Source organism: Mesoplodon densirostris, chromosome 6 (genome assembly GCF_025265405.1).
Source record: "Mesoplodon densirostris isolate mMesDen1 chromosome 6, mMesDen1 primary haplotype, whole genome shotgun sequence".
NCBI classification, from domain to species: domain Eukaryota; kingdom Metazoa; phylum Chordata; class Mammalia; order Artiodactyla; family Ziphiidae; genus Mesoplodon; species Mesoplodon densirostris.
In genome coordinates this window covers 30,340,534-30,364,139 of record NC_082666.1, presented here as the reverse complement: position 1 = coordinate 30,364,139, position 23,606 = coordinate 30,340,534, and the positions used below count along the sequence as shown (strand labels likewise).

Below are 23,606 nucleotides of genomic sequence, written 5' to 3'. Positions count from 1 at the left end.
ATTCCTATTCCCCGTGGCAATTAGATTTTGTGTTTCTCCATATTACTGTCATAATTTACTGATTGACTATTTTTGGGGTATGCAATGTCTCATTAAAAATTTTTTTGTTTCTCTGATAACTTGTGATTTGATTATTTTTATATTTTTATTGGTATTGGGGTTCCTTTACATTGTAGAAATTTCAGTTTTTTATTGGATTGTTTGTATTTTTAGAAACATACTCTGGACTAATCCTTTTTTTGTTTTTGTGTACTACAGATAATTTCTCCCATTTATGTCTAGTATTTAAACTTTCTTAATGGTGTCTTTAGTCATATAAAACTTTTAATTTTAAGGAGGCTGAGTCTTAAATTACCTATTTTTTGGTTGCATAATATTTCATTGAGTTGATGCAGGATACTTGGCTCATTCTCCTCCTATCTTTCTCATATTTTGATATTTTAAATAATGAAAATTTCTGTATGCTTTAATTTTTTTTTTCTTTTGGCTATATCCCTTGGATAAAATTCTAGCTGACTCTCAGGAATGAATAGATTGCTGAGATTTTAAATAGGTAGTGTCATATTATTTTTCTGAAGGGTTGAACAAATTTTTATCATTTAAAATAAAATTTTACTGTTTTGTTAAGTGTATTTCTTTGACTAAATAGTTTTTAAACCTGAAAACACATCTGAAAAAAAATTTTTTAAGGAGGCTGATTTTGTCATTCTTTTCATTTACTTTTTGTTTTGTGTCTTATTTAACAAATGTTAATACTATTCCTGCCCATATGCCGTAGAGATATTTTCCCACAATTTTCTATAGAAGTTTTAGAATTTTGCTTTTTAGAATTTGGCTATTTACTCTTTATTAAATTTATATGTGGTGTAGTATCAGGTAGACATCTATCGTTATCTTTTTTTGTCAGTATTTGGTCTGTACTGACTTACAATGCCATATCAGTCATCAAACTGTCTATAATATCTGTTTTCAAACTCTTTTAGATGCCTGGGATGTTCCTAGACTTTCTGTCCTATCCTGTTGATCCATTTGTCTGTTTATCTTCACCAACACTACATTATCTACATATCTACAACTTATAGTCAGTCTTGATATTTGGTATAGTGATTACCATATCCTCTTTCTTATTCTGCAGTATTTTCTTGGTGACTCTTAGTCTTTTATTCTTTCTGTAAATTTTAGGATCAACTTAATGATATCCAAAGAGGGGAAAGAAAACCTCACTTTGTTTGACTTTTAATAGAAATTGCATTAAATTTAGGTTGTTGGGGATAAATATTTTTGAATTTCTTAACTATATTCAAAATATAGCTCCCTGTTTACTCAGGTTTCCTTATCTGTTTTTTTAAAATAAAGATTTATAATTTTTTTTCTGATAAAGTACTTGTGCTTTTTTTTATTAGATTTATTCATAGGCATTTCACATATATGTTGCTATTGTGAATGAGATTCTTTTTAAGATACTTTTTTAACCAGTTGTGATTGATACAAGGAACACAATTGATTTTTTAATATTGATCTTTGACTTGCAACCATTATTAACTCAGATGATTTGTTTATAACTTTTCTTCATTTTCTTTGTAGAAAATTGTATTGTCTGGGATAATGATAATTTCATTTCTGCCTTTGTAATCTTTAAATGTCTTATTTCTGCTTCTTTATACAATTGGATTCTAGTCCAGTGTTACGGAAGAGGCGAACCCAGGCATTTAAAAAATCTCATTTTGAACATTACAATGAATATATTTAATATTTCATTATTAACTATGATATTTGCTGTGGGTTTTGGATAGGTATCTTATCAGGTTGAAAAAGTTTCTTTCTGTTCTAATTTTCCAAGATTAAAAAAATTATAATTGCCTGTTGAATTTATCAAATGATTTTCCTGAATTTATTAAAATGGTCATTTTTTTCTCTTTAAATTGATACTGTGAATTTTTGATATTGTGTGAAAATGAAACATTTTCTAATGTTAAAATTTCCTTGGTTGCCTGGGATAACTCCTACATGGACACTAGGTATTATTACTTTGTACATTGCTGGATTATGTTTGATAATATTTTATTTAGGATTTTTGTATTTATGTTTGCAGTAGAGTGACATTTTTTTCCTTCTATTCTTCTAATGCAGTCTTTTTTTTTAATTTAAATTTTATTTATTTTTTTATACAACAGGTTCTTATTAGTCATCCACTTCATACACATCAGTGTATACATGTTAATCCCAATCTCCTAATTCATCACCGACCCCTAACCACTGCTTTCCCCCCTTGGTGTCCATATGGTTCTTCTCTACATCTGTGTCTCTATTTCTGCTCTGCAAACCGGTTCATCTGTACCATTTTTCTAGGTTCCACATATATGCGTTAATATACGATATTTGTTTTTCTCTTTCTGAGTTACTTCACTCTGTATGACAGTCTCTAGATCCATCCACGTCTCTACAAATGACCCAATTTCATTCCTTTTTATGGCTGAGTAATATTCCACTGTATATATGTACCACATCTTCTTTATCTATTCGTCTGTTGATGGGCATTTAGGTTGCTTCCCTGACCTGGCTATTGTAAATAGTGCTGCAATGAACATTGGGGTGCATGTGTGAATTATGGTTTTCTCTGGGTATGTGCCCAGTAGTGGGATTGCTGTGTCATATGGTAGTTCTATTTTTAGTTTTTTAAGGAACCTCCATACTGTTCTCCATAGTGGCTGTATCAACTTACATTCCCACCCACAGTGCAAGAGGGTTCCCTTTTCTCCACACCCTCTCCAGCATTTGCTGTTTGTAGATTTTCTGATGATGCCCATTCTGACTGGTGTGAGGTGATACCTCATTGTAGTTTTGATTTGCATTTCTCTAATAATTAGTGATGTTGAGCAGCTTTTCATGTGCTTCTTGGCCATCTGTATGTCTTCTTTGGAGAAATGTCTGTTTAGGTCTTCTGCCCATTTTTGGATTGGGTTGGTTGTTTTTTTAATATTGAGCTGCATGAGCTGTTTATATATTTTGGAGATTAATCCTTTGTCCATTGATTCGTTTGCAAATAGTTTCTCCCATTTTGAGGGTTGTCTTTTTGTCTTGTTTATGGTTTCCTTTGCTGTACAAAAGCTTTTAAGCTTCATTAGGTCCCATTTGTTTATTTTTGTTTTTATTTCCATTACTCTAGGTGGTGGATCAAAAAAGATCTTGCTGTGATCTATGTCAAAGAGTGTTCTTCCTATGTTTTCCTCTAAGAGTTTTATAGTGTCTGGTCTTACATTTAGGTCTCTAATCCATTTTGAGTTTATTTTTGTGTATGGTGTTAGGGAGTGTTCTAATTTCATTGTTCTACATGTAGCTGTCTAGTTTTCCCAGCACCACTTATTGGAGAGACTGTCTTTTCTCCATTGTATATCCTTGCCTCCTTTGTCATAGATTAGTTGACCATACGTGCATGGGTTTATCTCTGGGCTTTCTATCTTGTTCCATTGATCTATATTTCTGTTTTTGAGCCCGTACCATATTGTCTTGATTACTGTAGCTTTATAGTATAGTCTGAAGTCAGGGAGTCTGATTCCTCCAGCTCTGTTTTTTTCCCTCAAGTTTGCTTTGGCTATTCGGGGTCTTTTGTGTCTCCATACAAATTTTAAGATTTTTTGTTCTAGTTCTGTGAAAAATGCCATTGGTAATTTGATGGGGATTGAATTGAATCTGTAGATTGCTTTGGGTAGTATAGTCATTTTCACAATATTGATTCTTCCAATCCAAGAACATGGTATATCTCTCCATCTGTTGGTATCATCTTTAATTTCTTTCATCAGTGTTTTATAGTTTTCTGCATACAGGTCTTTTGTCTCCCTAGGTAGGTTTATTCCTAGGTATTTTATTATTTTTGTTGCAGTGGTAAATGGTAGTGTTTCCTTAATTTCTCTTTCAGATTTTTCATCTTTAGTGTATAGGAATGCAAGAGATTTCTGTGCATTCATTTTGTATCCTGCAACTTTACCAAATTCATTGATTAGCTCTGGTAGTTTTCTGGTGGCATCTTTAGGATTTTCTATGTATAGTATCATGTCATCTGCAAGCAGTGACAGTTTTACGTCTTCTTTTACAATTTGGATTCCTTTTATTTCTTTTTCTTCTCTGATTGCCATGGCTAGGACTTCCAAAACTATGTTGAATAATAGTGGCGAGAGTGGACATCCTTGTCTTGTTTCTGATCTTAGAGGAAATGCTTTCAGTTTTTCACCATTGAGAATGATGTTTGCTGTGGGTTTGTCATATATGGCCTTTATTTTGTTGAGGTAGGTTCCCTCTATGCCCACTTTCTAGGGAGCTTTTATCATAAATGAGTGTTGAGTTTTGTCAAAAGCTTTTTCTGCATCTATTGAGATGATCATATGGTTTTTCTTCTTCAGTTTGTTAATATAGTATATCACATTGATTGATTTGAGTATATTGAAGAATCCTTGCCTCTCTGGGATAAATCCCACTTGCTCATGGTGTATGATCCTTTTAATGTGTTGTTGGATTCTGTTTGCTCGTAATTTGTTGAGTATTTTTGCATCTATATTCATCAGTGATATTGGTCTGTAATTTTCCTCTTTTGTAGTATCTTTGTCTGGTTTTGGTATCAGGGTTATGGTGGCCTCATAGAATGAGTTTGGGAGTGTTCCTTCCTCTGCAATTTATTGGAAGAGTTTGAGAAGGATGGGTGTTAGCTGTCTCTAAATGTTTGATAGAATTCATCTGTGATGCCATCTGGTTCTGGACTTTTGTTTGTTGGAAGATTTTTAATCAGAGTTTCAATTTCATTTCTTGTGATTGGTCTGTTCATATTTTCTATTTCTTCCTGGTTCAGTCTTGGAAGGTTATACCTTTCTAAGAATTTGTCAGTTTCTTCCAGGTTGTCCATTTTCTTATGCAGTTTTCGTTTCACTTTATTCTAGGCTCAAAATATTAGTTTGAGAAGCTCTTCATATTTTCAGCTTTCTGAAATTAATGCATGCGATAGAGTTTTTCTATTCTTTAACGTTTATTAGACTTTTCAAGGGGAATTGTTTTGGCCTGGCAATTTTTTAAGCAACTTATTCACTACTTCCTTGTCTTTGTTTGTTTGTTTTTTCTTTATTTTTTCTTAGTGTTTGAATTGAATGCTTAGTGTATTAATTTTCCATTTTTCTTATTTTCATATATGTATATATGTATGATATGTATATATGTCATATATAAAGATTGAAATATCTATTTATTTATACCTATAAATTTCTTTTTAGAATTAACCTACATGAACTGGTTTTGTTGTTATTCTGTTGTGTTGTAACTAGAAATTGTGGTCGAGTGATTTTAACTGTTCAGTATTTATTAATACTTGCCTTGTATTTTAAACATATATGCTCTAGTGTTTGAATATACATTTTTATAGACCTTACATATTATGTATTTCATATATTATTGTCTATATCTTACATTTTTATATATTTTAGTTAATCTTATTTACTGTCGAACTCAAATCTTTTATTTTCACATTTCTATAGCAAACAGTTTGAGAGAAGTTTGTATTAAAATCACCTACTCTTATTTAGTGTCTTCACAAAACTAGAGTCTTTTTGTAATTCTGAAGATTTTTGTTTTCTTTATTTTTCTATAAAGGCTATTTTATAGATCTCTTCATATATTTATTAATTTTTTGTTAACTATTGCTTTCTTTCTTTTTTTCCCCATTCTACTCTTCCATTTAGGTTGAATTTAATTCTTCCTTAGGTACATTCTTTAATAGCTAATTCAGTACATTCTTTGAATGATAAAAATCCCTTAGTCTTTATCTGAAAAGTAATTTATCTTCAGTCTTGAAAGATAATTTAGCTACTTTACAGTTTACAGTTATCTTGTTCCAGTAATTTGAAGATATGATTCCATTATCATCTACATTCTATTTTGTTGATGCCATTTATATTTTATTCTTTCATGCATATAACAAAGTACTCTTAAAATTTAATAAGATTACTTATTATTAAAAGCTGATTGTGCTTCTTTTTTTAAAATCTAAATAAATAAATGCTGTGTATAAATCATTATGACTTCTTTTTACACCAACTTCCATGTTTCATTATCGGCACTAGCTTTGCTAACATATTTTGCATTATTATAAATATTAGTGCTCACTTATTTAATATCAGTTAAAAACTCTTTATATGTTTTAAAATGTGAAATGTAAATGTTCCTGCCAAATCATAAAGTGTGAACTATATGATACACACAAAAGAAAAAGCAGAAGGAGGTCTTCTATAGCAACTATGTATAGAAACATAGTCTAGTCTAGGGTTTGTTACTTTGCTCTCTATCTTATAAAAGGCAAATAAAAAAATTATGTATTTTGTTTTGAAAAATGAGAAGATATGTTAAGGGAAAATACTAACAGGTTATAATAAACTTATTGAAAGATAATGTTAATTCTGCATACACTATACTGTTACATAATTGTACTTAGAATTTATTATGATTTCATCATTGTAGTTAACATAGCTTGTCAAATGTCCTACCTTAGACAATGTACATACTTAATTAAAAAATGCTAACCATCAATTGAGCTTTCACTGACTCATAATCTCTTTGCTGGCAGAGAGTCTTGCCTCAGTGTTGATGGCTGCTGACTGATCAGGGTGGTGTTGCTGAAGGTTGGGTGGCCATGGTAATTTCTTAACATAAGACAGCAGTGAAGTTTGCCTCATTGATGGACTCTTCCTTTCATGAATGATTTCTCTGTAGCATGCAATGGTGTTTGGTAGCATTTTACCCACGGTAGGACTTCTTTCAAAATTGGAGTCAAATTTCTCAAACCCTGCCGCTGCTTTAGCAACTAATTTTATGTAATATTTTAAATCCTTTGCTGTCATTTTAACAATCTTCATAGCATCTTCACCAGGAGTAGTTTCCATCTCAAGAAACTACTTTCTTTGCTCATGTTTAAAAAGCAACTCTTTATCCATTAAAGTTTTATCATGAGAATGCAGCAATTCAGTCACATCTTCAAGCTCCACCTCTAATTCTAGTTCTCTTGCTGTTTCCACCACATCTGCAGTTACTTCCTCCACTGAAGTCTTGAATCCCTCTAAGTCATCCATGAGAATTGGAATTAACTCCTTCCAAACTCCTTTTAATATTGATGTTTTGAATTCTTCCCATGAATCAGGAATGTTCTTAATGGCATCCAGAATGGTGAATCCTTTCCAGAAGGTTTTCAATTGGCTTTGCCTAGGTCCATCAGAGGAATCACTGTCTATGACAGCTATAGCCTTATGAAATGTATTTCTTAAATAATAAGACTTGAAGGTCAGAATTATTCCTTGACCCATGGACTGCAGAATGGATGTGTTAGCAAGCGTGAAAACAACATTAATCTCATTGTGTATCTTTAATATTTTGAAAGGAATCTCTTTTTCTGAGCAATAGGTCTCAACAGTGGTCTTCAGGTATTCAGTAAACCATGTTGTAAACAGTGAGCTGTCATCCAGGCTTTTTTGTTCCATTTATACAGCACAGGCAGAGTTGATTTAGCATAATTATTAAGGGCACTAGGATTTTTGGAAGGGTAAATGAGTATTGGCTTAAACCACCAGTTGCATTAGTCCCTAGCAAGAGTGTTAGCTTGTCCTTTGAAGCTTTGAAGACAGGCATCGACTTCTCTCTACCTGTGAAAATCCTAGATGGCATCTTCTTCCAGTATAAGAGTGTTTTGTCTACATTGAAAATCTGTTGTTTAGTATAGCCACCTTCATTCGTTATCTTAGTTAGATCTTCTAGGTAACCTGCTGTATCTACATCAGCACTTGCAGCTTCACTTTGCACTTTTTAATTATGGATGTGGATTCCTTTCTTAAACCTCATGAAACAATGTCAGCTAGCTTCAAACTTTTCTTTTGCATCTTCCTCACTTCTCCCAGGCTTCATAGAATTGAGGAGAGTTAGGGCCTTTCTCTGGCTTAGGCTTTGGTTTAAGGGAATGTTGTGGGTTTGATCTCTTCAGACCACTAAACCTTTCTTCATGTCAGCAGTAAGGCAGTGTGGCTTTCTTATCATTCATGTGTTCACTAGAATAGCATTTTTTTTTTTTATTGGCTGCGTTGAGTCTTCTTTGCTGCACGTGGGCTTTCTCTAGGTGTGGAGAGCGGGGGCTACTCTTTGTTGCGGTGTGCAGGCTTCTCATTGTGGTGGCTTCTCTTGTTGCAGAGCATGCACTCTAGGCACACAGGCTTCAGTAGTTGTGGCATACAGGCTCAGTAGTTGTGGCTCGCGGGCTCTAGAGCTCAGGCTCAATAGTTGTGGTGCACAGGCTTAGTTGCTCCGCGGCATGTGGGATCTTCCTGGACCAGGGCTCGAACCCATGTCTCCTGCACCGGCAGGCAGATTCTTAACCACTGTGCCACTAAGGAAGCCCTGGCACAAAGATTTTATGAATACTGGCAAGTATTAGTATGGCTGGACCAGTGATAGATAGCTAATATTTATTGAGAACTAACTCTGTCCAGGTGCTGTGATAAGCACTTTATTCAGTCATTTAATATTCATTGCGAGCCTATCAGTATTACATATAATAATAGTACGAGAAACAATTATTATCCCCATTTTACAGAGCAAACAGGTAAAGGGAAGGTAAAGTAGCTTGCCCCAGATAATATAGCTAGAACCAGGATTTAATAACTGGCAATCTGGATCCAGAGTCAGTCCTCTTAACACAATACCATAGTACCTATCACAGATTCTCTTCTGATCCTCTGAAAATACTACACGGCGTTTAGGTGTGTTGAAACGAACATTCCTGCCTTACTTGCTTTTTCTAGCCCACGGTGTATATCATGAGTTCCTATGATATACAGTGTTAGTACATTATGAAAACTCAGCTGTTGCCCTAATTGTTTCATATTTGTCCAACATGATGCCCAGGAAACTGTAGATTTTGGATGTAAGTACTGTGCCTTATACTATGCTGTATTCCTGTATTCCTGTGATAGATTGTTTTCATTGGGACCAGGGCAGCAGAGTGAGAAAATGTCTCATTTTTTTCTGTCCTCCAGCCTGCAACCAACCATTTGCCCTGCTTTCTCTTTCTGGAGCACAGAAGGGCATGATTCCTTGGCTTATTCCTTGGCTGGTCACATAGGGCAGCCTTCCTGGCTTCCCCATTAACTTTCTATATTTTTTCTCTTCCTCCTAGTGAGTTACCACCTAGATAATGGTTTGGGAGAGATTTAAAAAGAGATCATGGTACAGTAGTTTATTAACAGAAGAAATTCTTTTCTTCCTGCTCTTCCTTGCCTGTCTCTGTTCACGTTGGCACATGGATCTAACTTCAAAAGTGTGAGTTGAGGCAGTTTTGATTTGTTTGAGCACAGCTGCTCTAAGTAGAAGGAGGAGGAGAAGGAAGAGAAGAGGTTGGAGGAGGATAGAAGGAGCTTATTATTCTGTTACAAATGAGCACTAAACTAAGCACTTATATCTTGAGAGAGTGGGTGTTGAGAAAGAAATGAGAAGAGAGTGGCTCCTTTTCTTTGCTCAAAGAAAAAGGCCCAGATGAAGGAGACCATTTAAATACTTACGACAAATAAGAGAAAGTGGAAAAAGTCATCTCATTAACACTGAGTTAGCCCATCATAAAAGGCCCACTTTAATCTCTCCATCTTCTTTTATGTCATTTCCATATTTCCCCACACCACGAATGTGTCAAGGGAAAAGATACTGGGGGAGGATTTGCTTACCCATAATCTTCATCAGTCTTGCCCCCAATGTCAGTCCAATATAACAGTAGTAGAATTTGAGATAAAACAATGTAGTTGTTATATAACATGGCTTCAAGAAAAGTTTCCCACAGTCAGGTCATCACCCCTAAATGCTAATGTATAAATTTTGGAGCCACTACTGATCCTTCTTCTTCACGTTCTGTAATAGCCATGCTGAAATCCTCGCTTAAACTGGAAAGGCCCCTCCTAGTTAGTTAATACCTTTTCCTAGGAAACTTTCCTGAATTTCTAGTTTGGGTAGGATGCCCATTTAAGTGCTTCCATAGAACCGTGCTTACCTCTCTCCTAGTATCTTTCATTTATTCGTTTAGTAAACACTTAGCATAATAGGTTCTGTAGTATTACCAGAGATTCAACTGGGAGAAGGATAGACACTGATCCTCAAAATGAACATTGGACACAGATTACTTAGTAAAGCGTTAATTTATACTTTCAAGAAACAACCTCTGTGGTACATAAATAGTTTAATGTCCAAAAAATTATGGAACACTTCATAAATCATTTTATCAGACTAAAATAACTTTTACACCCCAAATTGTCAAAGATAGAACAAAACTATGGTTCAGTCTCATTTGAACATATATGTAAAATTTGTAAATATATTCAAAACAATTCCAACTGTATATTAGAATAATTTCATGAATGCAAGACATTCCGAATATTATTTAGATATCTATCAACATAATATACCAAACAAATAATAGCAGAAACCCCTATATGATCATCTAGTTAGATATAAAAAAATCATTTGCTAGAATTTAACATTCTTGATAAAACTCTTAGTAATTTAGACATGGGCCAACTTGATTTTAAATGATGAAACTCTGGAGGTGTTTCCCTAAAAGTCAGTTAAGGATTAGTGTTATTGTCATCATTATTATTACTTAATATTATTTTTCTGAAATAATCGATAGACAGTTGTAATTTTTTTTTCTTTAGGATGCTGAAAATCTGGTATGTAGTGGTGGAGCATGTTATGATATGTGAGAAAACATACCTTCATATGTTGTACCACTGAAAATTGTATTCTTGCAGAGGAGTTAAGACTAAGGAAAAATGCTCATGATATATTATTATATGATAAAAGCAAGTTACTTGGCAATGTAAATAATCACAATTTTGTATATGTGTAGCTGGAAGAAACAAAAATATTAACTGTGGTTTTCTTTGTCAGATTGGGTTTGAAGCATTTAACTTTTCTTAATTTTTTTCATATTTTCCAATTTTTCTATGCTAAACCTATATATTTTAATTGTAAAAATAAGAAAAACAAATTTTCTTAATAGGGAACTGCCCTGGGCCAAAGGTTAGCATCTCTGTGTTCTTTCTAATGATTAGGAGAAGCCAAAGAGGCCAGAAGGTCCAGGCATTTGTTGGCTCCAGCTGTCTCTAAAACCCAAGAAGGAAAAATAACAGTCAATGGATTGGAATTGACTTGAGATTTTCTGTTGCTTTTTTTCATAGACTAATCCAGGCCATTTAATGTTCCAGTTTCAACCAATCTCACAAATATATCCACTCTGAGAAGATGTACTGACACAGCCCAATTCTTGCAAAAAAAGATTATAGAGCCCACCATTTAGAATGTGATCAAGGTTAGCGGTACAGATAGGATTCATTAAAAAAGCAACAATAGCATCATATAGTAAAGAGAAAGAGGAGATACCTGGTAGAAAGGCAAGACCTTGGGGAAGCAGTTGGGGGCCTCTGTTACTTTTGCTTCTTTCTTTTTCTCCATAAAATGTAGTTTCAATTTCTTGGCTCCCTGAGCTTTATCCATCTCCCGAAAGACCCTGTTCTTAGATTATTTTTCACCATTGGGCACCACCTATGCAAGGAAAGAAAACATCGAGACTCACAGATCATGTGCATCTATCGTCTACTTGTATTTGCCAAAGGAAGTTTGTCTGTAAATCGTATAAATTCAGCCGGTGTTTCCTATTTTGCCCCAGGAGCCTCTTATATCGCGCTCTACCTCAGCCATCCTGGAAGGCTTCCTCAGGAGTAAGTTTCCAGCACTAAGTATTGAATTCTAATTTCAGAGTTATCAGGTTTCCCCTTTTGTTGGTAAAACGACTTTGTTCTTCACAATATGAAACATCCATCACAGGAGATCCCCAGTGCTTGTGTGAATAAATAAGCTCCTGTGAGCCCCCAAAGGAAACATTAGTGAATAAAATGGAGTGAGCAAAGGCAAAGGTAAAAAAGAAAGGCCTTTTCTCCTTTTTCTACGTGGTATTGATAATTATTCTGGGTTTTTCACTAACATTTCTGTGTGGAAACCAAGTGCAATTTTTTTGTTGTTGGAAACACAGCAACAGCCTTTAACTCTTATCTAGTGGGAACATCTATCTGAACAACAGGCTCACTCCTGGAATTGATTCACCTTGCTTATCCTGAATGCTCTCACCATCTCCAAGACTGTGCTCTGGAAGCCTACTGTGCCCTAATCCTTTTATCCCTTTGCCGAAATGCTGATAAGATTTTTATGAAAAAGTACCATGTCTTAATGCAAACAGCAGTTGGCTAGGAGTCAGAGAGCTTAGAGTTTAATCTCCACTCTGTGGTTTCTTAACTGTACAAATCTTGTGCAAGACACAAACTGTCTGAATGTGATGTGCCATCTGTAATATTAGCCTAATAGCACCTATTTTGTAGAATTGTTGTGAAGCAAGTATGTGTGACATGTGATAGTCCTTGATACAGAGTAATTGCGCAACCTGTGTTAATTTAATCTGGACTTTCAGGTTCACATTTTTTTCCCCTTTTTTCATAGTAAGAAGAAATGATAATTTAAAATGATGTTTATAGATATTCAAGATATTTCCTTAATTTAATAATTCTTTTTGTCTATATTTCCTTTTTAATTTTTTTATTTAGAGCTTTTCAAATTGATAAAAGAAAAAAGACTGAGGAACTGTCACAAACTGGAAGAGACAAAGGACAAATAACAATTATATAGAGTGTGGGACCTTGAAAAGGATCCTAGAACAGAAAAAGACACTAGTGGAAAATTGGTGAAATCTGAATAAAGTCCACAGTTAATATAATGTACCAACCTTAATATCTTATTCTTGATACTTGTACTATGGTTGTGTAAGATATTGACATTGGAGGTTAGTTGAGAGATGTAAGGGAACTCTTTGAACTAATTTGGTAAATTTTCTGAAAGTTTAAAATCAGTTCAAAGTAAAAAGTTTAAAAATATATAAAAAGTAAATTATTGAGAACTTATTATTTCCATTTCTCTTTCTTTTTCTGAAACAAATCTTTACAACTCTGCCCCAGTACTTCCTATTTAATTTTTTGTGTAGGATTCTTACCTTCTCCACACCCAATAGGTAGCATGTCCTGTTGGGGCTTCAGTTTCTAAAAAAGGATGTAGTGTTAGACACAAGCACACTCATCACTATATATCATTCCTTATTCTATTCCAGTATTTTACCAACTTCTTGGTAATAAATTCATAATAAATTCATTGTGGTTGCACTTCCTCAAGCTAGTTGACATCTTAGCTCTCTTCTTTTTTTGAGCTGTTTGGTAAGGCTGTCATTCTTACCTGGATGTTCTGTCTTGAGTTCGTATCAATAGTAAATCTTACAGATATTCCCCAATCTCTGAGCCTTAAAAATTTCCTTAGGACCCATCAGTGGCTCTGATAGCAATTTAAATCCTTCTTTGTTTTCTTCTAAGGGACTCTATAATTTCAGAAGGGATTTAAATAGTATCTCTAAACTATTATGTGGAGAGTAATAGTAGTTCTTAAAGCTTTAGGGATATTGCCTCAAAGATCTAATTAAATCTAACTTATTAAATGATTATTTTTTAATAAATTAAAAATGTATTAAATTAACATATATACACTACTATATATAAAATAGATAATCAACAAGGACCTACTGTATAGCACAGGGGACTCTACTGAATACTCTGTAATAACCTATATGGGAAAAGAATCTGGAAAAGATTAGATATATGTATATGTATAACTAAATCACTTTACTGTACACCTGAAACTAACACAACATTGTAAATCATATATGCTCCGATATAAAAAAAGATAAAAATAAAAATTTCCTGATTAAATAAATAATACATACTTATTGGAAAAGATCTGGGAAATTTGGAAAAATTCGAATGAAGAAATTAAATTCATCCACCATTTCAGTTATAGTAACTATTAATATTTTAATATAGTCATATGCATATACTATATATAATAAACTCAAGAGCATAGTGCATTTCTAACTTTCTAACCTACTTTAAAAAATAATTGTATATTTTGAATTGTTCTGTGTTATTTTTTCAGGCAATTTTAACTGATTTCAAAATATCTGTAAATGGAAAATAGGGAACAAAAAATAAATGGAGAGTGAAACAGTAATTTTCTACTTTTGACAATAATGACAATGGTGAAAGACTAGGCTAGAATCAATGATTCCTCTTTATTCCCTATTCCTAATGAGTAAAAGCCCATTCCCAGCATTAAATGTTAGGATTTTTGTAGAATGGAAAATCCAGTGCAATATGGTTCATTTTTCCTTGGTGGAGTAGGGAGATATAAGGCTGTAATAGCTGAAGGTGTATATGCCCAGCCTCAAGAGAATGGGCAACACGTTACTGCCATTGCTTCCCGACTGCTTCCTCTAACTCCACTTACCCTGTTGGTTGGCTCTCTGACTGTGTTGTGATAGCTCTTATTTTAATTCCATTCACATTTATATCATACCAGCACCTCTAGAGTATATATATTAGTAAGAGGGATGTGACTTTAACATGGAGACCCAAGATCATTTGTAAAAGATAAACCATGAAAGAAACAAGAACAAAAAACCCAAAAAACCACCACCACAACAACAAAAAAGATAAACCATGAGGCAAGAAGTTAGTGTGAATAATTTGGAAAAAGTAATGGACAACAGTACTTTAATAACATTATGAACATTTGTTATATTTCTTTTATTCCTATTTGAGATCTGATTATGTGAAAGATCTTTCACTAAATTTTGATGTCAAAATTGTGAGCATGTACAGAGATGAAAAAGCAAGGTTCTTGCTTTCAGGTAGCTAATTACATAAACATAAGACAAGGCAAAGTGAAACTTGTTCCATAAGGTTAAAAACAAAGAACAATAATTTTACAATATTTTTCTGCCTCCATGAATGTTATTACGTGATATTTCTTTTTAATAGTATTACTATAATTTTACTGTTTGATTTTTGAATGTTAAACCAGTCTTACATTTCTAGAATTAACTCCACTTAATTGTAAGCTATTGTTCCTTTTATATAACACTTCATTCAATGTACTAATTGTTTTTTGAGGACTTTTTCCAACTGTGTTCATGAGAGCTAGGCTCTTAATTTTCCTTTTAAACATAATCCTGTTAGTTTTTGGTATGAAGTTTATGCTAGCCTCATAAAATGAATTGGGAAACTTTCCTGCATTTTCTATCTGTGAATAGATTGTGTAAAACTGAATTTATTTCTTTCTTAAAAGAAAGAAATTTCAATTTCAATCTTTCTTAAAAGATTGAAATAATTCATGGTGGAGTTATTTGAGCTAAATATTTTTTAGGGAAGATTATAATAATGAATTCACTTTTTAAATAGATATAGGACTTCTGGTTCCAAACAAGTTGGAACAGACGCTTCTCCCTATTCTGTTAAATACAGCTAAAACTCTGGATATTATATATAAAAAAGCCTAAGAAGACTGCGAAAGGTAGAGAGAAAAAAGACCAGCTAGTGCCTTTGGGACCCAAGCAACCAAACGGCAGTGGGTTTCCTGGATTTCCTTTTTGCCTTCTATATATCTCAGACTGAATTCTAGATACGCCTACAACTTGGAAACACCAATGGGAACAAACAAAAAAAAGCACCAAGGAAATCTTACTCTCTGTAGCCAAAGGATCGAGAGGAGAGTAGCTTAGCAGGATAGAAAACATTTTGGCAATGCTTGCCATATTGCAGGCAAACACCAGAGAAAAATACTGTAGCTCTTCACCCTCTTCTTCAGCTAATATCAAGTAGGAAGCCTAGACTTCCACCCTCTTCCAGCTGTAGCAGGTGCCCTTCCCCTCCAGACAGGATTTCAGAAGAGTACTAGTGGGAAGTCAGGGCTTTCCCTACATTCCATTGGCAATGGATTTTCCTATCCCCATTGTGTCATGAAGGCCATGCGGTGAACCTATACTTCCACCCCATCTGGTATGAATGAGGTAGTGACCCTTCCCTAAAGGGCATGGTTTTAGAAGATGGCTGCTAAAACAGAAGATTTGAGTAAGATCCAGATTCTCACAGTACATAAAATATCCAGGATAAAAATGAATATCACTCTTCAAACAAAGAATCAGGTATCTCAATGTAAATAATAAAAGACAATCTCCAGATGCAGTGACAAGATGAACATCTGTTGGAATTATTTTACAAGCAATTTAAAGCAGCATTATAAAATACTTCAGTGAGCAATTATGCATACATTTGAAACAAATGAAAAAAATAGAAGGCCTAAGCAGAGAAATAGAAAGTCTTGGAAAAGAGATGGGAAATATAAATAAGAACCAAAAGGAGATTTTGGAACTGAAAAATACAGTAATGTAAATAAAAAATTCCATTGATAACCTCAATAGCAGAATAGATGGGGTAGTATGGAACATGTTGGTATGATTTTCTGTTCTTTTTTTAAACTTGGAGATAGAATCTAAGATTATTTTCTAATAAATATATTTGGGGCTATAAATTTTCTTCTGATCACTGGCTTTAGCTGGATTCCATAAGTTTTTAGTAGTATCTTCATTACAATTTGATTCAAAACAGCTTTATTTTTTGTTGTGATTTCTTCCTCGTACTATACGTTATTAGGAGTCCATGTGTAAGTTCCTAACATTTTGGATATTTCTAGTTATATTTTCTTTTTAAAAATTTTTCTAGCTTAAATCTGTAGGGTCAAAGAACATTCTATGAATGATTTAAATTACTTGAAAGTATTTGAGGCTTATTTTAATGCCTCATATAGTTATAGTTTTCATTCTGCTATGTATCTCATTTATTGAGTTTCTTATTTCAACTGTTAAATGTCTAATACCCAGTATTACCATATGATTCTTTGCTTGGTAACTGCTTATTTCTGCTTTATGCCATGAATATACTTCCTTATCTCATCAAGGATATTTATTTTGCTCTTTCACTAAATTTTGATGTCAAAATTGTGAGCATGTACAGAGATGAAAAAGCAAGGTTCTTGCTTTCAGGTAGCTAATTACATAAACATAAGACAAGGCAAAGTGAAACTTGTTCCATAAGGTTAAAAACAAAGAACAATAATTTTACAATATTTTTCGGTTCGTGCCCTGGTCTGGGAAGATCCCACATGCCACGGAGCGGCTGGGCCTGTGAGCCATGGCCTCTGAGCCTGCGCGTCTGGAGCCTGTGCTCCGCAACGGGAGAGGCCACAAGTGAGAGGCCCGCGTACTGCAAAAAAATAAAATAAAATAAAATAAAAATAAAGGTGATTAGCAGATACTTTATTAAGAACAAGTATCATTTTGACCTAAGTGTCACAGATTACTGCTACATCTTTCCATCAGATACAGTTAATTCTAATTTCTATGTCTTGACTATTTTACCTGGAGAGCAGTTCTAAATTTGGTCTTCCCAGAGGTGTAAGGTCAGAAGATTTATTTGTTTTGTGAGTTCCACCTTAATTAAATTGTATTAACAACTTTGTTTTAATTACTTCTAAGGGACTTCATCCCAAAAGTACTAGAAATTTTCTAAATTCTATCCAAACTACATTGTGAACTTTAAATTGCTTTTGGGATTAGAAATATCCTTAAAGCAGCAATGACTTTAAGTTGGTGCTCCACTGGCTAATCCTTTAAGGGATCCTCTATTAGTGAAATGACTGTAAAAAGCCACAACTTTCTTTTTTTTTTTTCCTTTTTGCGTTATGTGGGCCTCTCACTGTTGTGGCCTCTCCCGTTGCGGAGCACAGGCTCCGGATGCGCAGGCCCAGCGGCCATGGCTCACGGGCCCAGCCGCTCCGCGGCATATGGGATCCTCCCAGACCGGGGCACGAACCCGTATCCCCTGCATCGGCAGGCGGACTCTCAACCACTGCGCCACCAGGGAGGCCCCGCAACTTTCATTTTACTGGAAGTCAGTTCTATTTTGCTAGTGGTTAATTTCTTTTTTTTTTTTTTTTATTTTACAGTGTAGCAATGACAGCTACTTGATATTAATGAAAAGTGAGAAGCAGATAGTTCTTCTTATAGTTATCTTACTGAATTTACTGGGATGGAATTTATGAGACCTGCAATCTCATTAAAAAGTAAGGCTACTTCAGTTTCTGGCATTTTAATATAGAAATACTCTATATTCCAGTAAGTGGGGATACAGATAATTGTAATGTATTGCTAATGCTTAAGAATATTTTTGAATGACTCACCCCTCTCTTTTATGGGTTTTCTGAATATGCTTGAGAGGAAGAGCAGCAGAGCAGCTGTTAGAGCAGAAGCAGCTGATTTCTATGCAGGGAGAAGATAATATGTATTTTCTCATACCTGGAGGTAAAAGAGTAAATCCCCTGTCACTTAAATTTCTTAGTTTATACATTTATTTTTGTTTTGACTGTAGATTGAGACATGTGCACTAGAGTTTTCTGAGATCAATGTGTCATTCATTATCAGGCAGGACAGTAGAGTTACCTACATGTCTCAATTTGTACTGGAAAAGACTAAGAAGAGTAATTTTATCTAACTATATTTCCTTTTATATTACTAATGCCTTTGATTAATATTCTTAGGATATCAGAGGTTTATATTTCTCCCCAAATTAGAAATAACCAAACATCCTTTCTCTAAAAATGTGTCTTTTCAGTTTGTTCTTCTAGCCACAAAACAATGCTGCCACTGAGGTTAAATTACTGTTGAATCAGGATTTACATCTAACCATTATGTTTTAGTAACTGCAGAACAGTTATTTTTGCTAAGGTTAACATTAGTTGTGTTTTGGATTGTTTGGTCAAAATGTTATGGTGACATTGCATTCACAATAATTTCGAATTCATAATGTAAGTGAGATACACAATTCTAACCCAGTTGTATGTGTTCTGAATCTGTTTTCTAACAAGGGCATATTTTTCTGGAGTTAAAGCCTCCTTCATGTGTTCTAAAAGTCTAACTGAGCTTAGAGGATTGTAACATGTTCTTATGCTATCTATGTATCCAATTATAGGTCCACATTACCCATAAGGGAAGCCACTTAAGGGTGCAAACAACTCTTACAAACACTGCAGTAACAGATGCACATGTATTCTGGCTGCTGCAGAATTCCTTTTGGTGAAAGAAAATATTAACATGGGAAAGACCAATCAGTCTTCTGTTACAGAATTTGTCCTACTGGGGCTTTCTGGCTACCCAGAGCTTGAGGCCATTTATTTCTTGCTGGTGCTATTTATGTACCTGGTGACCCTGCTGGGAAATGGAGTCATCATCATTGTGTCTGTGACTCTCACCTGCACACCCCCATGTACTTTTTCCTCAGTAACTTATCATTTTTGAATATTTGCTACACCAGTTCTTCTATTCCCTTATTTCTCAGCAGGTTCTTAGCTTCAAAGAAAAACATTTCTTTCTCTGGGTGTGGAGTGCAAATGTTTCTCTCCTTTGCTATGGGAGCCACAGAGTGTGTCCTTCTAAGCATGATGGCATTTGACTGCTATGTGGCCATCTGTAACCCTCTGAGATACCCTGTCATTATGAGCAAGAATTTGTATGTGCCTATGGCTGCTGGGTCCTGGATTGCAGGGGGTGTCAATTCTGTGTTGCATATGTCTCTTGCCATGTGGCTTCCTTTCTGTGGTGATAATGTCATTAATCATTTTACTTGTGAAATCTTGGCTGTCTTAAAATTGGCCTGTGCTGATATTTCCATAAATGTTATTAGCATGGTTGTTGCTAATATGATTTTTCTTCTGGTTCCAGTACTTTTCATTTTTGTTTCCTATGTTTTCATTCTCTCCACCATCCTGAGGATTCCTTCTGCAGAGGGAAGGCACAAAGCCTTTTCCACCTGCTCTGCCCACCTCACAGTGGTGATTATATTCTATGGAACCATCCTCTTCATCTATGCAAAACTCAAAACTAAAGACTTCTCTGGTGCAGACAAAGTACAAGTCACAGACAAAATCATCTCTCTCTTCTATGGTGTCGTGACTCCTATGCTCAACCCCCTTGTCTATAGTTTGTGGAACAAAGATGTGAAGGCAGCTCTGAAGAATATACTCTGTCAGAAATGCTCCTCAGAGGAAATGTGAATGTTGCTTTTTTTTAAAAAAAAATTCATTTACTCTGAATGCAGGACTAGTTCTCACCTGGAGTTCCAAAGTAAATGTAAGGGTTGATAGTATCATTAATTCTTGAAATACTTATTTTTCTGTTCCCAACATCTAAATGTGAGAGAAATCTGGGGCCTATATTCTTCATGACTGGCTTAAAGAAAAAAAGGGAAAGAAATCTATGTGTAAAAGGATTCTCATCCAAACCACCCACCTTCACAGAATTTATTATAGTTTAACTCTGGAATGATGAGTTCTGTAATCTATATGAACAGAAGTACCTTGTAACTAGTTTAACTTCTTATCCTCTATTTGCATCAGTTTTCTAGTCTCATATCTTTCTTAGGAAGGTAAAGTAGAAAGTGCCTTGTTAAGTGTCAGAGTGCTATATAAACTCAACATTAAATAATTCATAACAGGGTAGTGTTTGACCTTAGAGAGGGATGACCACTTTTGGCTATGTATACATTATAAGCAAGAGTAGAAAAAAATGATGCTACTTTTCCTAGGGCTGATATCCTTCTGGCTGCAATCTGGCAAGCATACTTCTGTGCAGAGGTATCTGAGGCAATGTGAGCCTTAGTGCAGATGCCCCATCTGATGGGGGAATTTGGTCTATCTTGTGTTTCAACAGATGAGCAGTGACATCTTTGAATGAAAATGATGATTACTGATAAGTGACATAAAAATTACTCAGTTTCTAGAGAATGTGGTTGTCCACTTCTCTGAGAACATTGTGATATGGGTTTAGAGTGTCACAGATTAAGTATTTTTACAGTTACATGAATTTCCTGTAAATATGAGCTTTCCATTCATTCACTGAGTTATCTCTTCCTTAATTCAATTATTCAATCAACCAGTATCTACTGAATATCTGTTTTGTTTCAGGCATTATGCTACCTATTGGCAATACCAAAACAGCTAAACAACATGGAAACAAAAACAAAAACATGACCAGAGGTTACACAATCTTGTGGAATATAGACTGACATGAACTTGGGATGAAATATTAAAGAATATTCACAGCTTTTCCATCTCCACTATCTTCTAAGCTGGATCCTTTGTTTGCATTCATAGTATGTTGGGTCTTTATTGTGCTGAAAGACTATGGGTAGAATAGGACATTCCAATAAGTCAGGTCTCTGATATCCCTAACCCTCTAGCTAGCTCTGCTTTTGTCTGTTTTATATGCTCTGAGGTTCCACATAATATTTTATTTGGAAAAAAAAAGTTGCTAGGAAAAGCTTTAAAACCACTAAGGTGGACTATAGAATACAGTAAGCATTATAAGAAAGAGATTGATGCTTTTGGATTGGTGTTTTAGAAGGATCACTTTGGCACTGGGGAGGATTAAGTGGTATACCTCTTGCTGATAAATTCCCAGGGCAGTTTCACGTTTCTTGGCCAGCCACTAGCCCTTATCTTGTTTTCCTTCCCGTAGGTTTCAGATTACTGAGACCTACCCAGTTCCTTGGGGTTTTAATTCCCATCCTGATTGGTTATGGAACAAGTTTTCTCAAATAACTTTCATGATCCTTTCATTTAAAGTTTTACTTTAACTAATAGAGGCAACAGAGAAGGAAAAGAAAGTAACATGAATGGCAACATTCCACGGGTGTAGAAAAACTTCCAGGCTTTACCAGCAGCTGGCTCATAGGAAAGCCTCATTGCATTTTATTATTTTTCTTTTTTCTATCTGACTTTTTCGTCTCTATTTACCCCTTGTCTTCCCATGTCCATTCCCTCCTTCATTAGGTAAAATGAAGGCTGAACTCCAGAGTTTACTTCCTTTAGCCACCTCATCCTCTTTGATCACTTCCTGCTAGTACTTCCTCCTTTTCATGCCTTTTTCAAATGTAACCGCCCAGGAATTCATGATTAACTACCTTATTGTCCAAAACTGAGAGAACAAATGAGGAAGATAAGTGATGGGATGAGAAGGAATATTTAAATAATGCATACTGTGTACATAAAGTATACTAGGTAAAAAAAAAAAAAGGAGACATATATGCTATTTTAAAGTTCCTTTTAATTAATTAATAATGGTAGAAAGTGCAAAATATGATTGTCCCTCGCTGTCTCATTCAGATACAGACACCCAGGAATCCTTGCTTAATTTCCTTGTTTTCAAAAACCAGAGAGCAAATGAGGAAGGCAGTAGATGGAAGAGGCAGTATTATTTAATTAATGTATAATATATGCTATGTGGTGTGCTAGGTGTCATATATACACTATTTTAAAAAATGTTTTCATTAATTAATAATGATAGATAGTGTTGATTTGGGGTTGATTTCTTCTCTCATTTCTTCAACACTGTGTATGTGCTTGGTATAGGCTGGGGATTCATTATGGATATGACATTTTCCCTACTCATAAGGATTATCTCCAGATAATTTTGTAAGGTAGATGAGAAAATTTAGGCTTGTATAAATATCACATAGGTCATAAATGGCGGCCAAGACTTGAGCCCACTGTATATCTCTATTTCCTGTATTACTTTTAGGATACATTTGAGGAATAAGTTAAATATCAAGAGATATTTCAGGAGGACAAGAAGAACTGTGAGGAATTCTTAAAAAGTGAAAAAAAGGTTGTCTATTAGTTATGCTTCCATTTCTGTGAAGGAGGATTACAATCTTGATTCTGAATTTTGATTTTGAATCAGGGAAATCTTTCCATTTGTGCTGCAAACTGAATTTCTTTTGTGGCAAAACAACAATAAAAAAATCTTTATGGGGCCTCCCTGGTGGCGCAAGTGGTTAAGAGTCCGCCTGCCGATGCAGGGGATACGGGTTCGTGCCCCGGTCTGGGAGGATCCCATATGCCGCGGAGCGGCTGGGCCCGTGAGCCATGGCCGCTGGGCCTGCGCATCCGGAGCCTGTGCTCCGCAACGGGAGAGGCCACAACAGTGAGAGGCCCACATACCGCAAAAAGGAAAAAAAAAAAAAAAAAAAAAAATCTTTATGCTCCAAGGAATTTTGACATCATTCTTAGCAGCAGCGTATATGTGTAGTTAATGTAAAATCTGTTCTTAAAAATAAAACCTGAGTTTATAGTGCAGAATTTGAGCAGAAATATAAAATCAGAGGGTCATTGAGATCTTAAGAAACACTACCATGTATTACAACTCACTAGTTACTCAAAGGGAACATTTTTATGACCTCTTCAGTATATTCTAAGTCCTTTATCTTCCCTTGTTTTCCCCTACATTTAAAGATTAGGTTCTATTTTACAAAAGTATTTGGAATTGTGGTTTGGGGGATGAAATAATATATAAAGTCCATGTCTCTTATTTTCCTGTGTGGTATTTCAGATACTTGGACTTATGGGTTTTTTTTACTATTTTTTCCATTTTAATTAATTAATTCAACAGTTAATGACCTCACACTATTTTCAATTAACTTGGCATTGGACTTCATACAGAGAACAGTGAGCAATAGGGTGCCATTGGGAAGATTTCAGAAACTAACAAGTGGTTATAGCATAAAAGA

General features: G+C 34.7%; 1 pseudogene; it reads left to right on the top strand.

Annotated features, from left to right (window-relative positions):
* The first annotated feature begins 19,135 nt into the window (after window positions 1–19,135).
* LOC132491985 (olfactory receptor 13C7-like) lies at window positions 19,136–20,094 on the top strand (annotated as a pseudogene).
* Window positions 20,095–23,606: the final 3,512 nt, after the last annotated feature.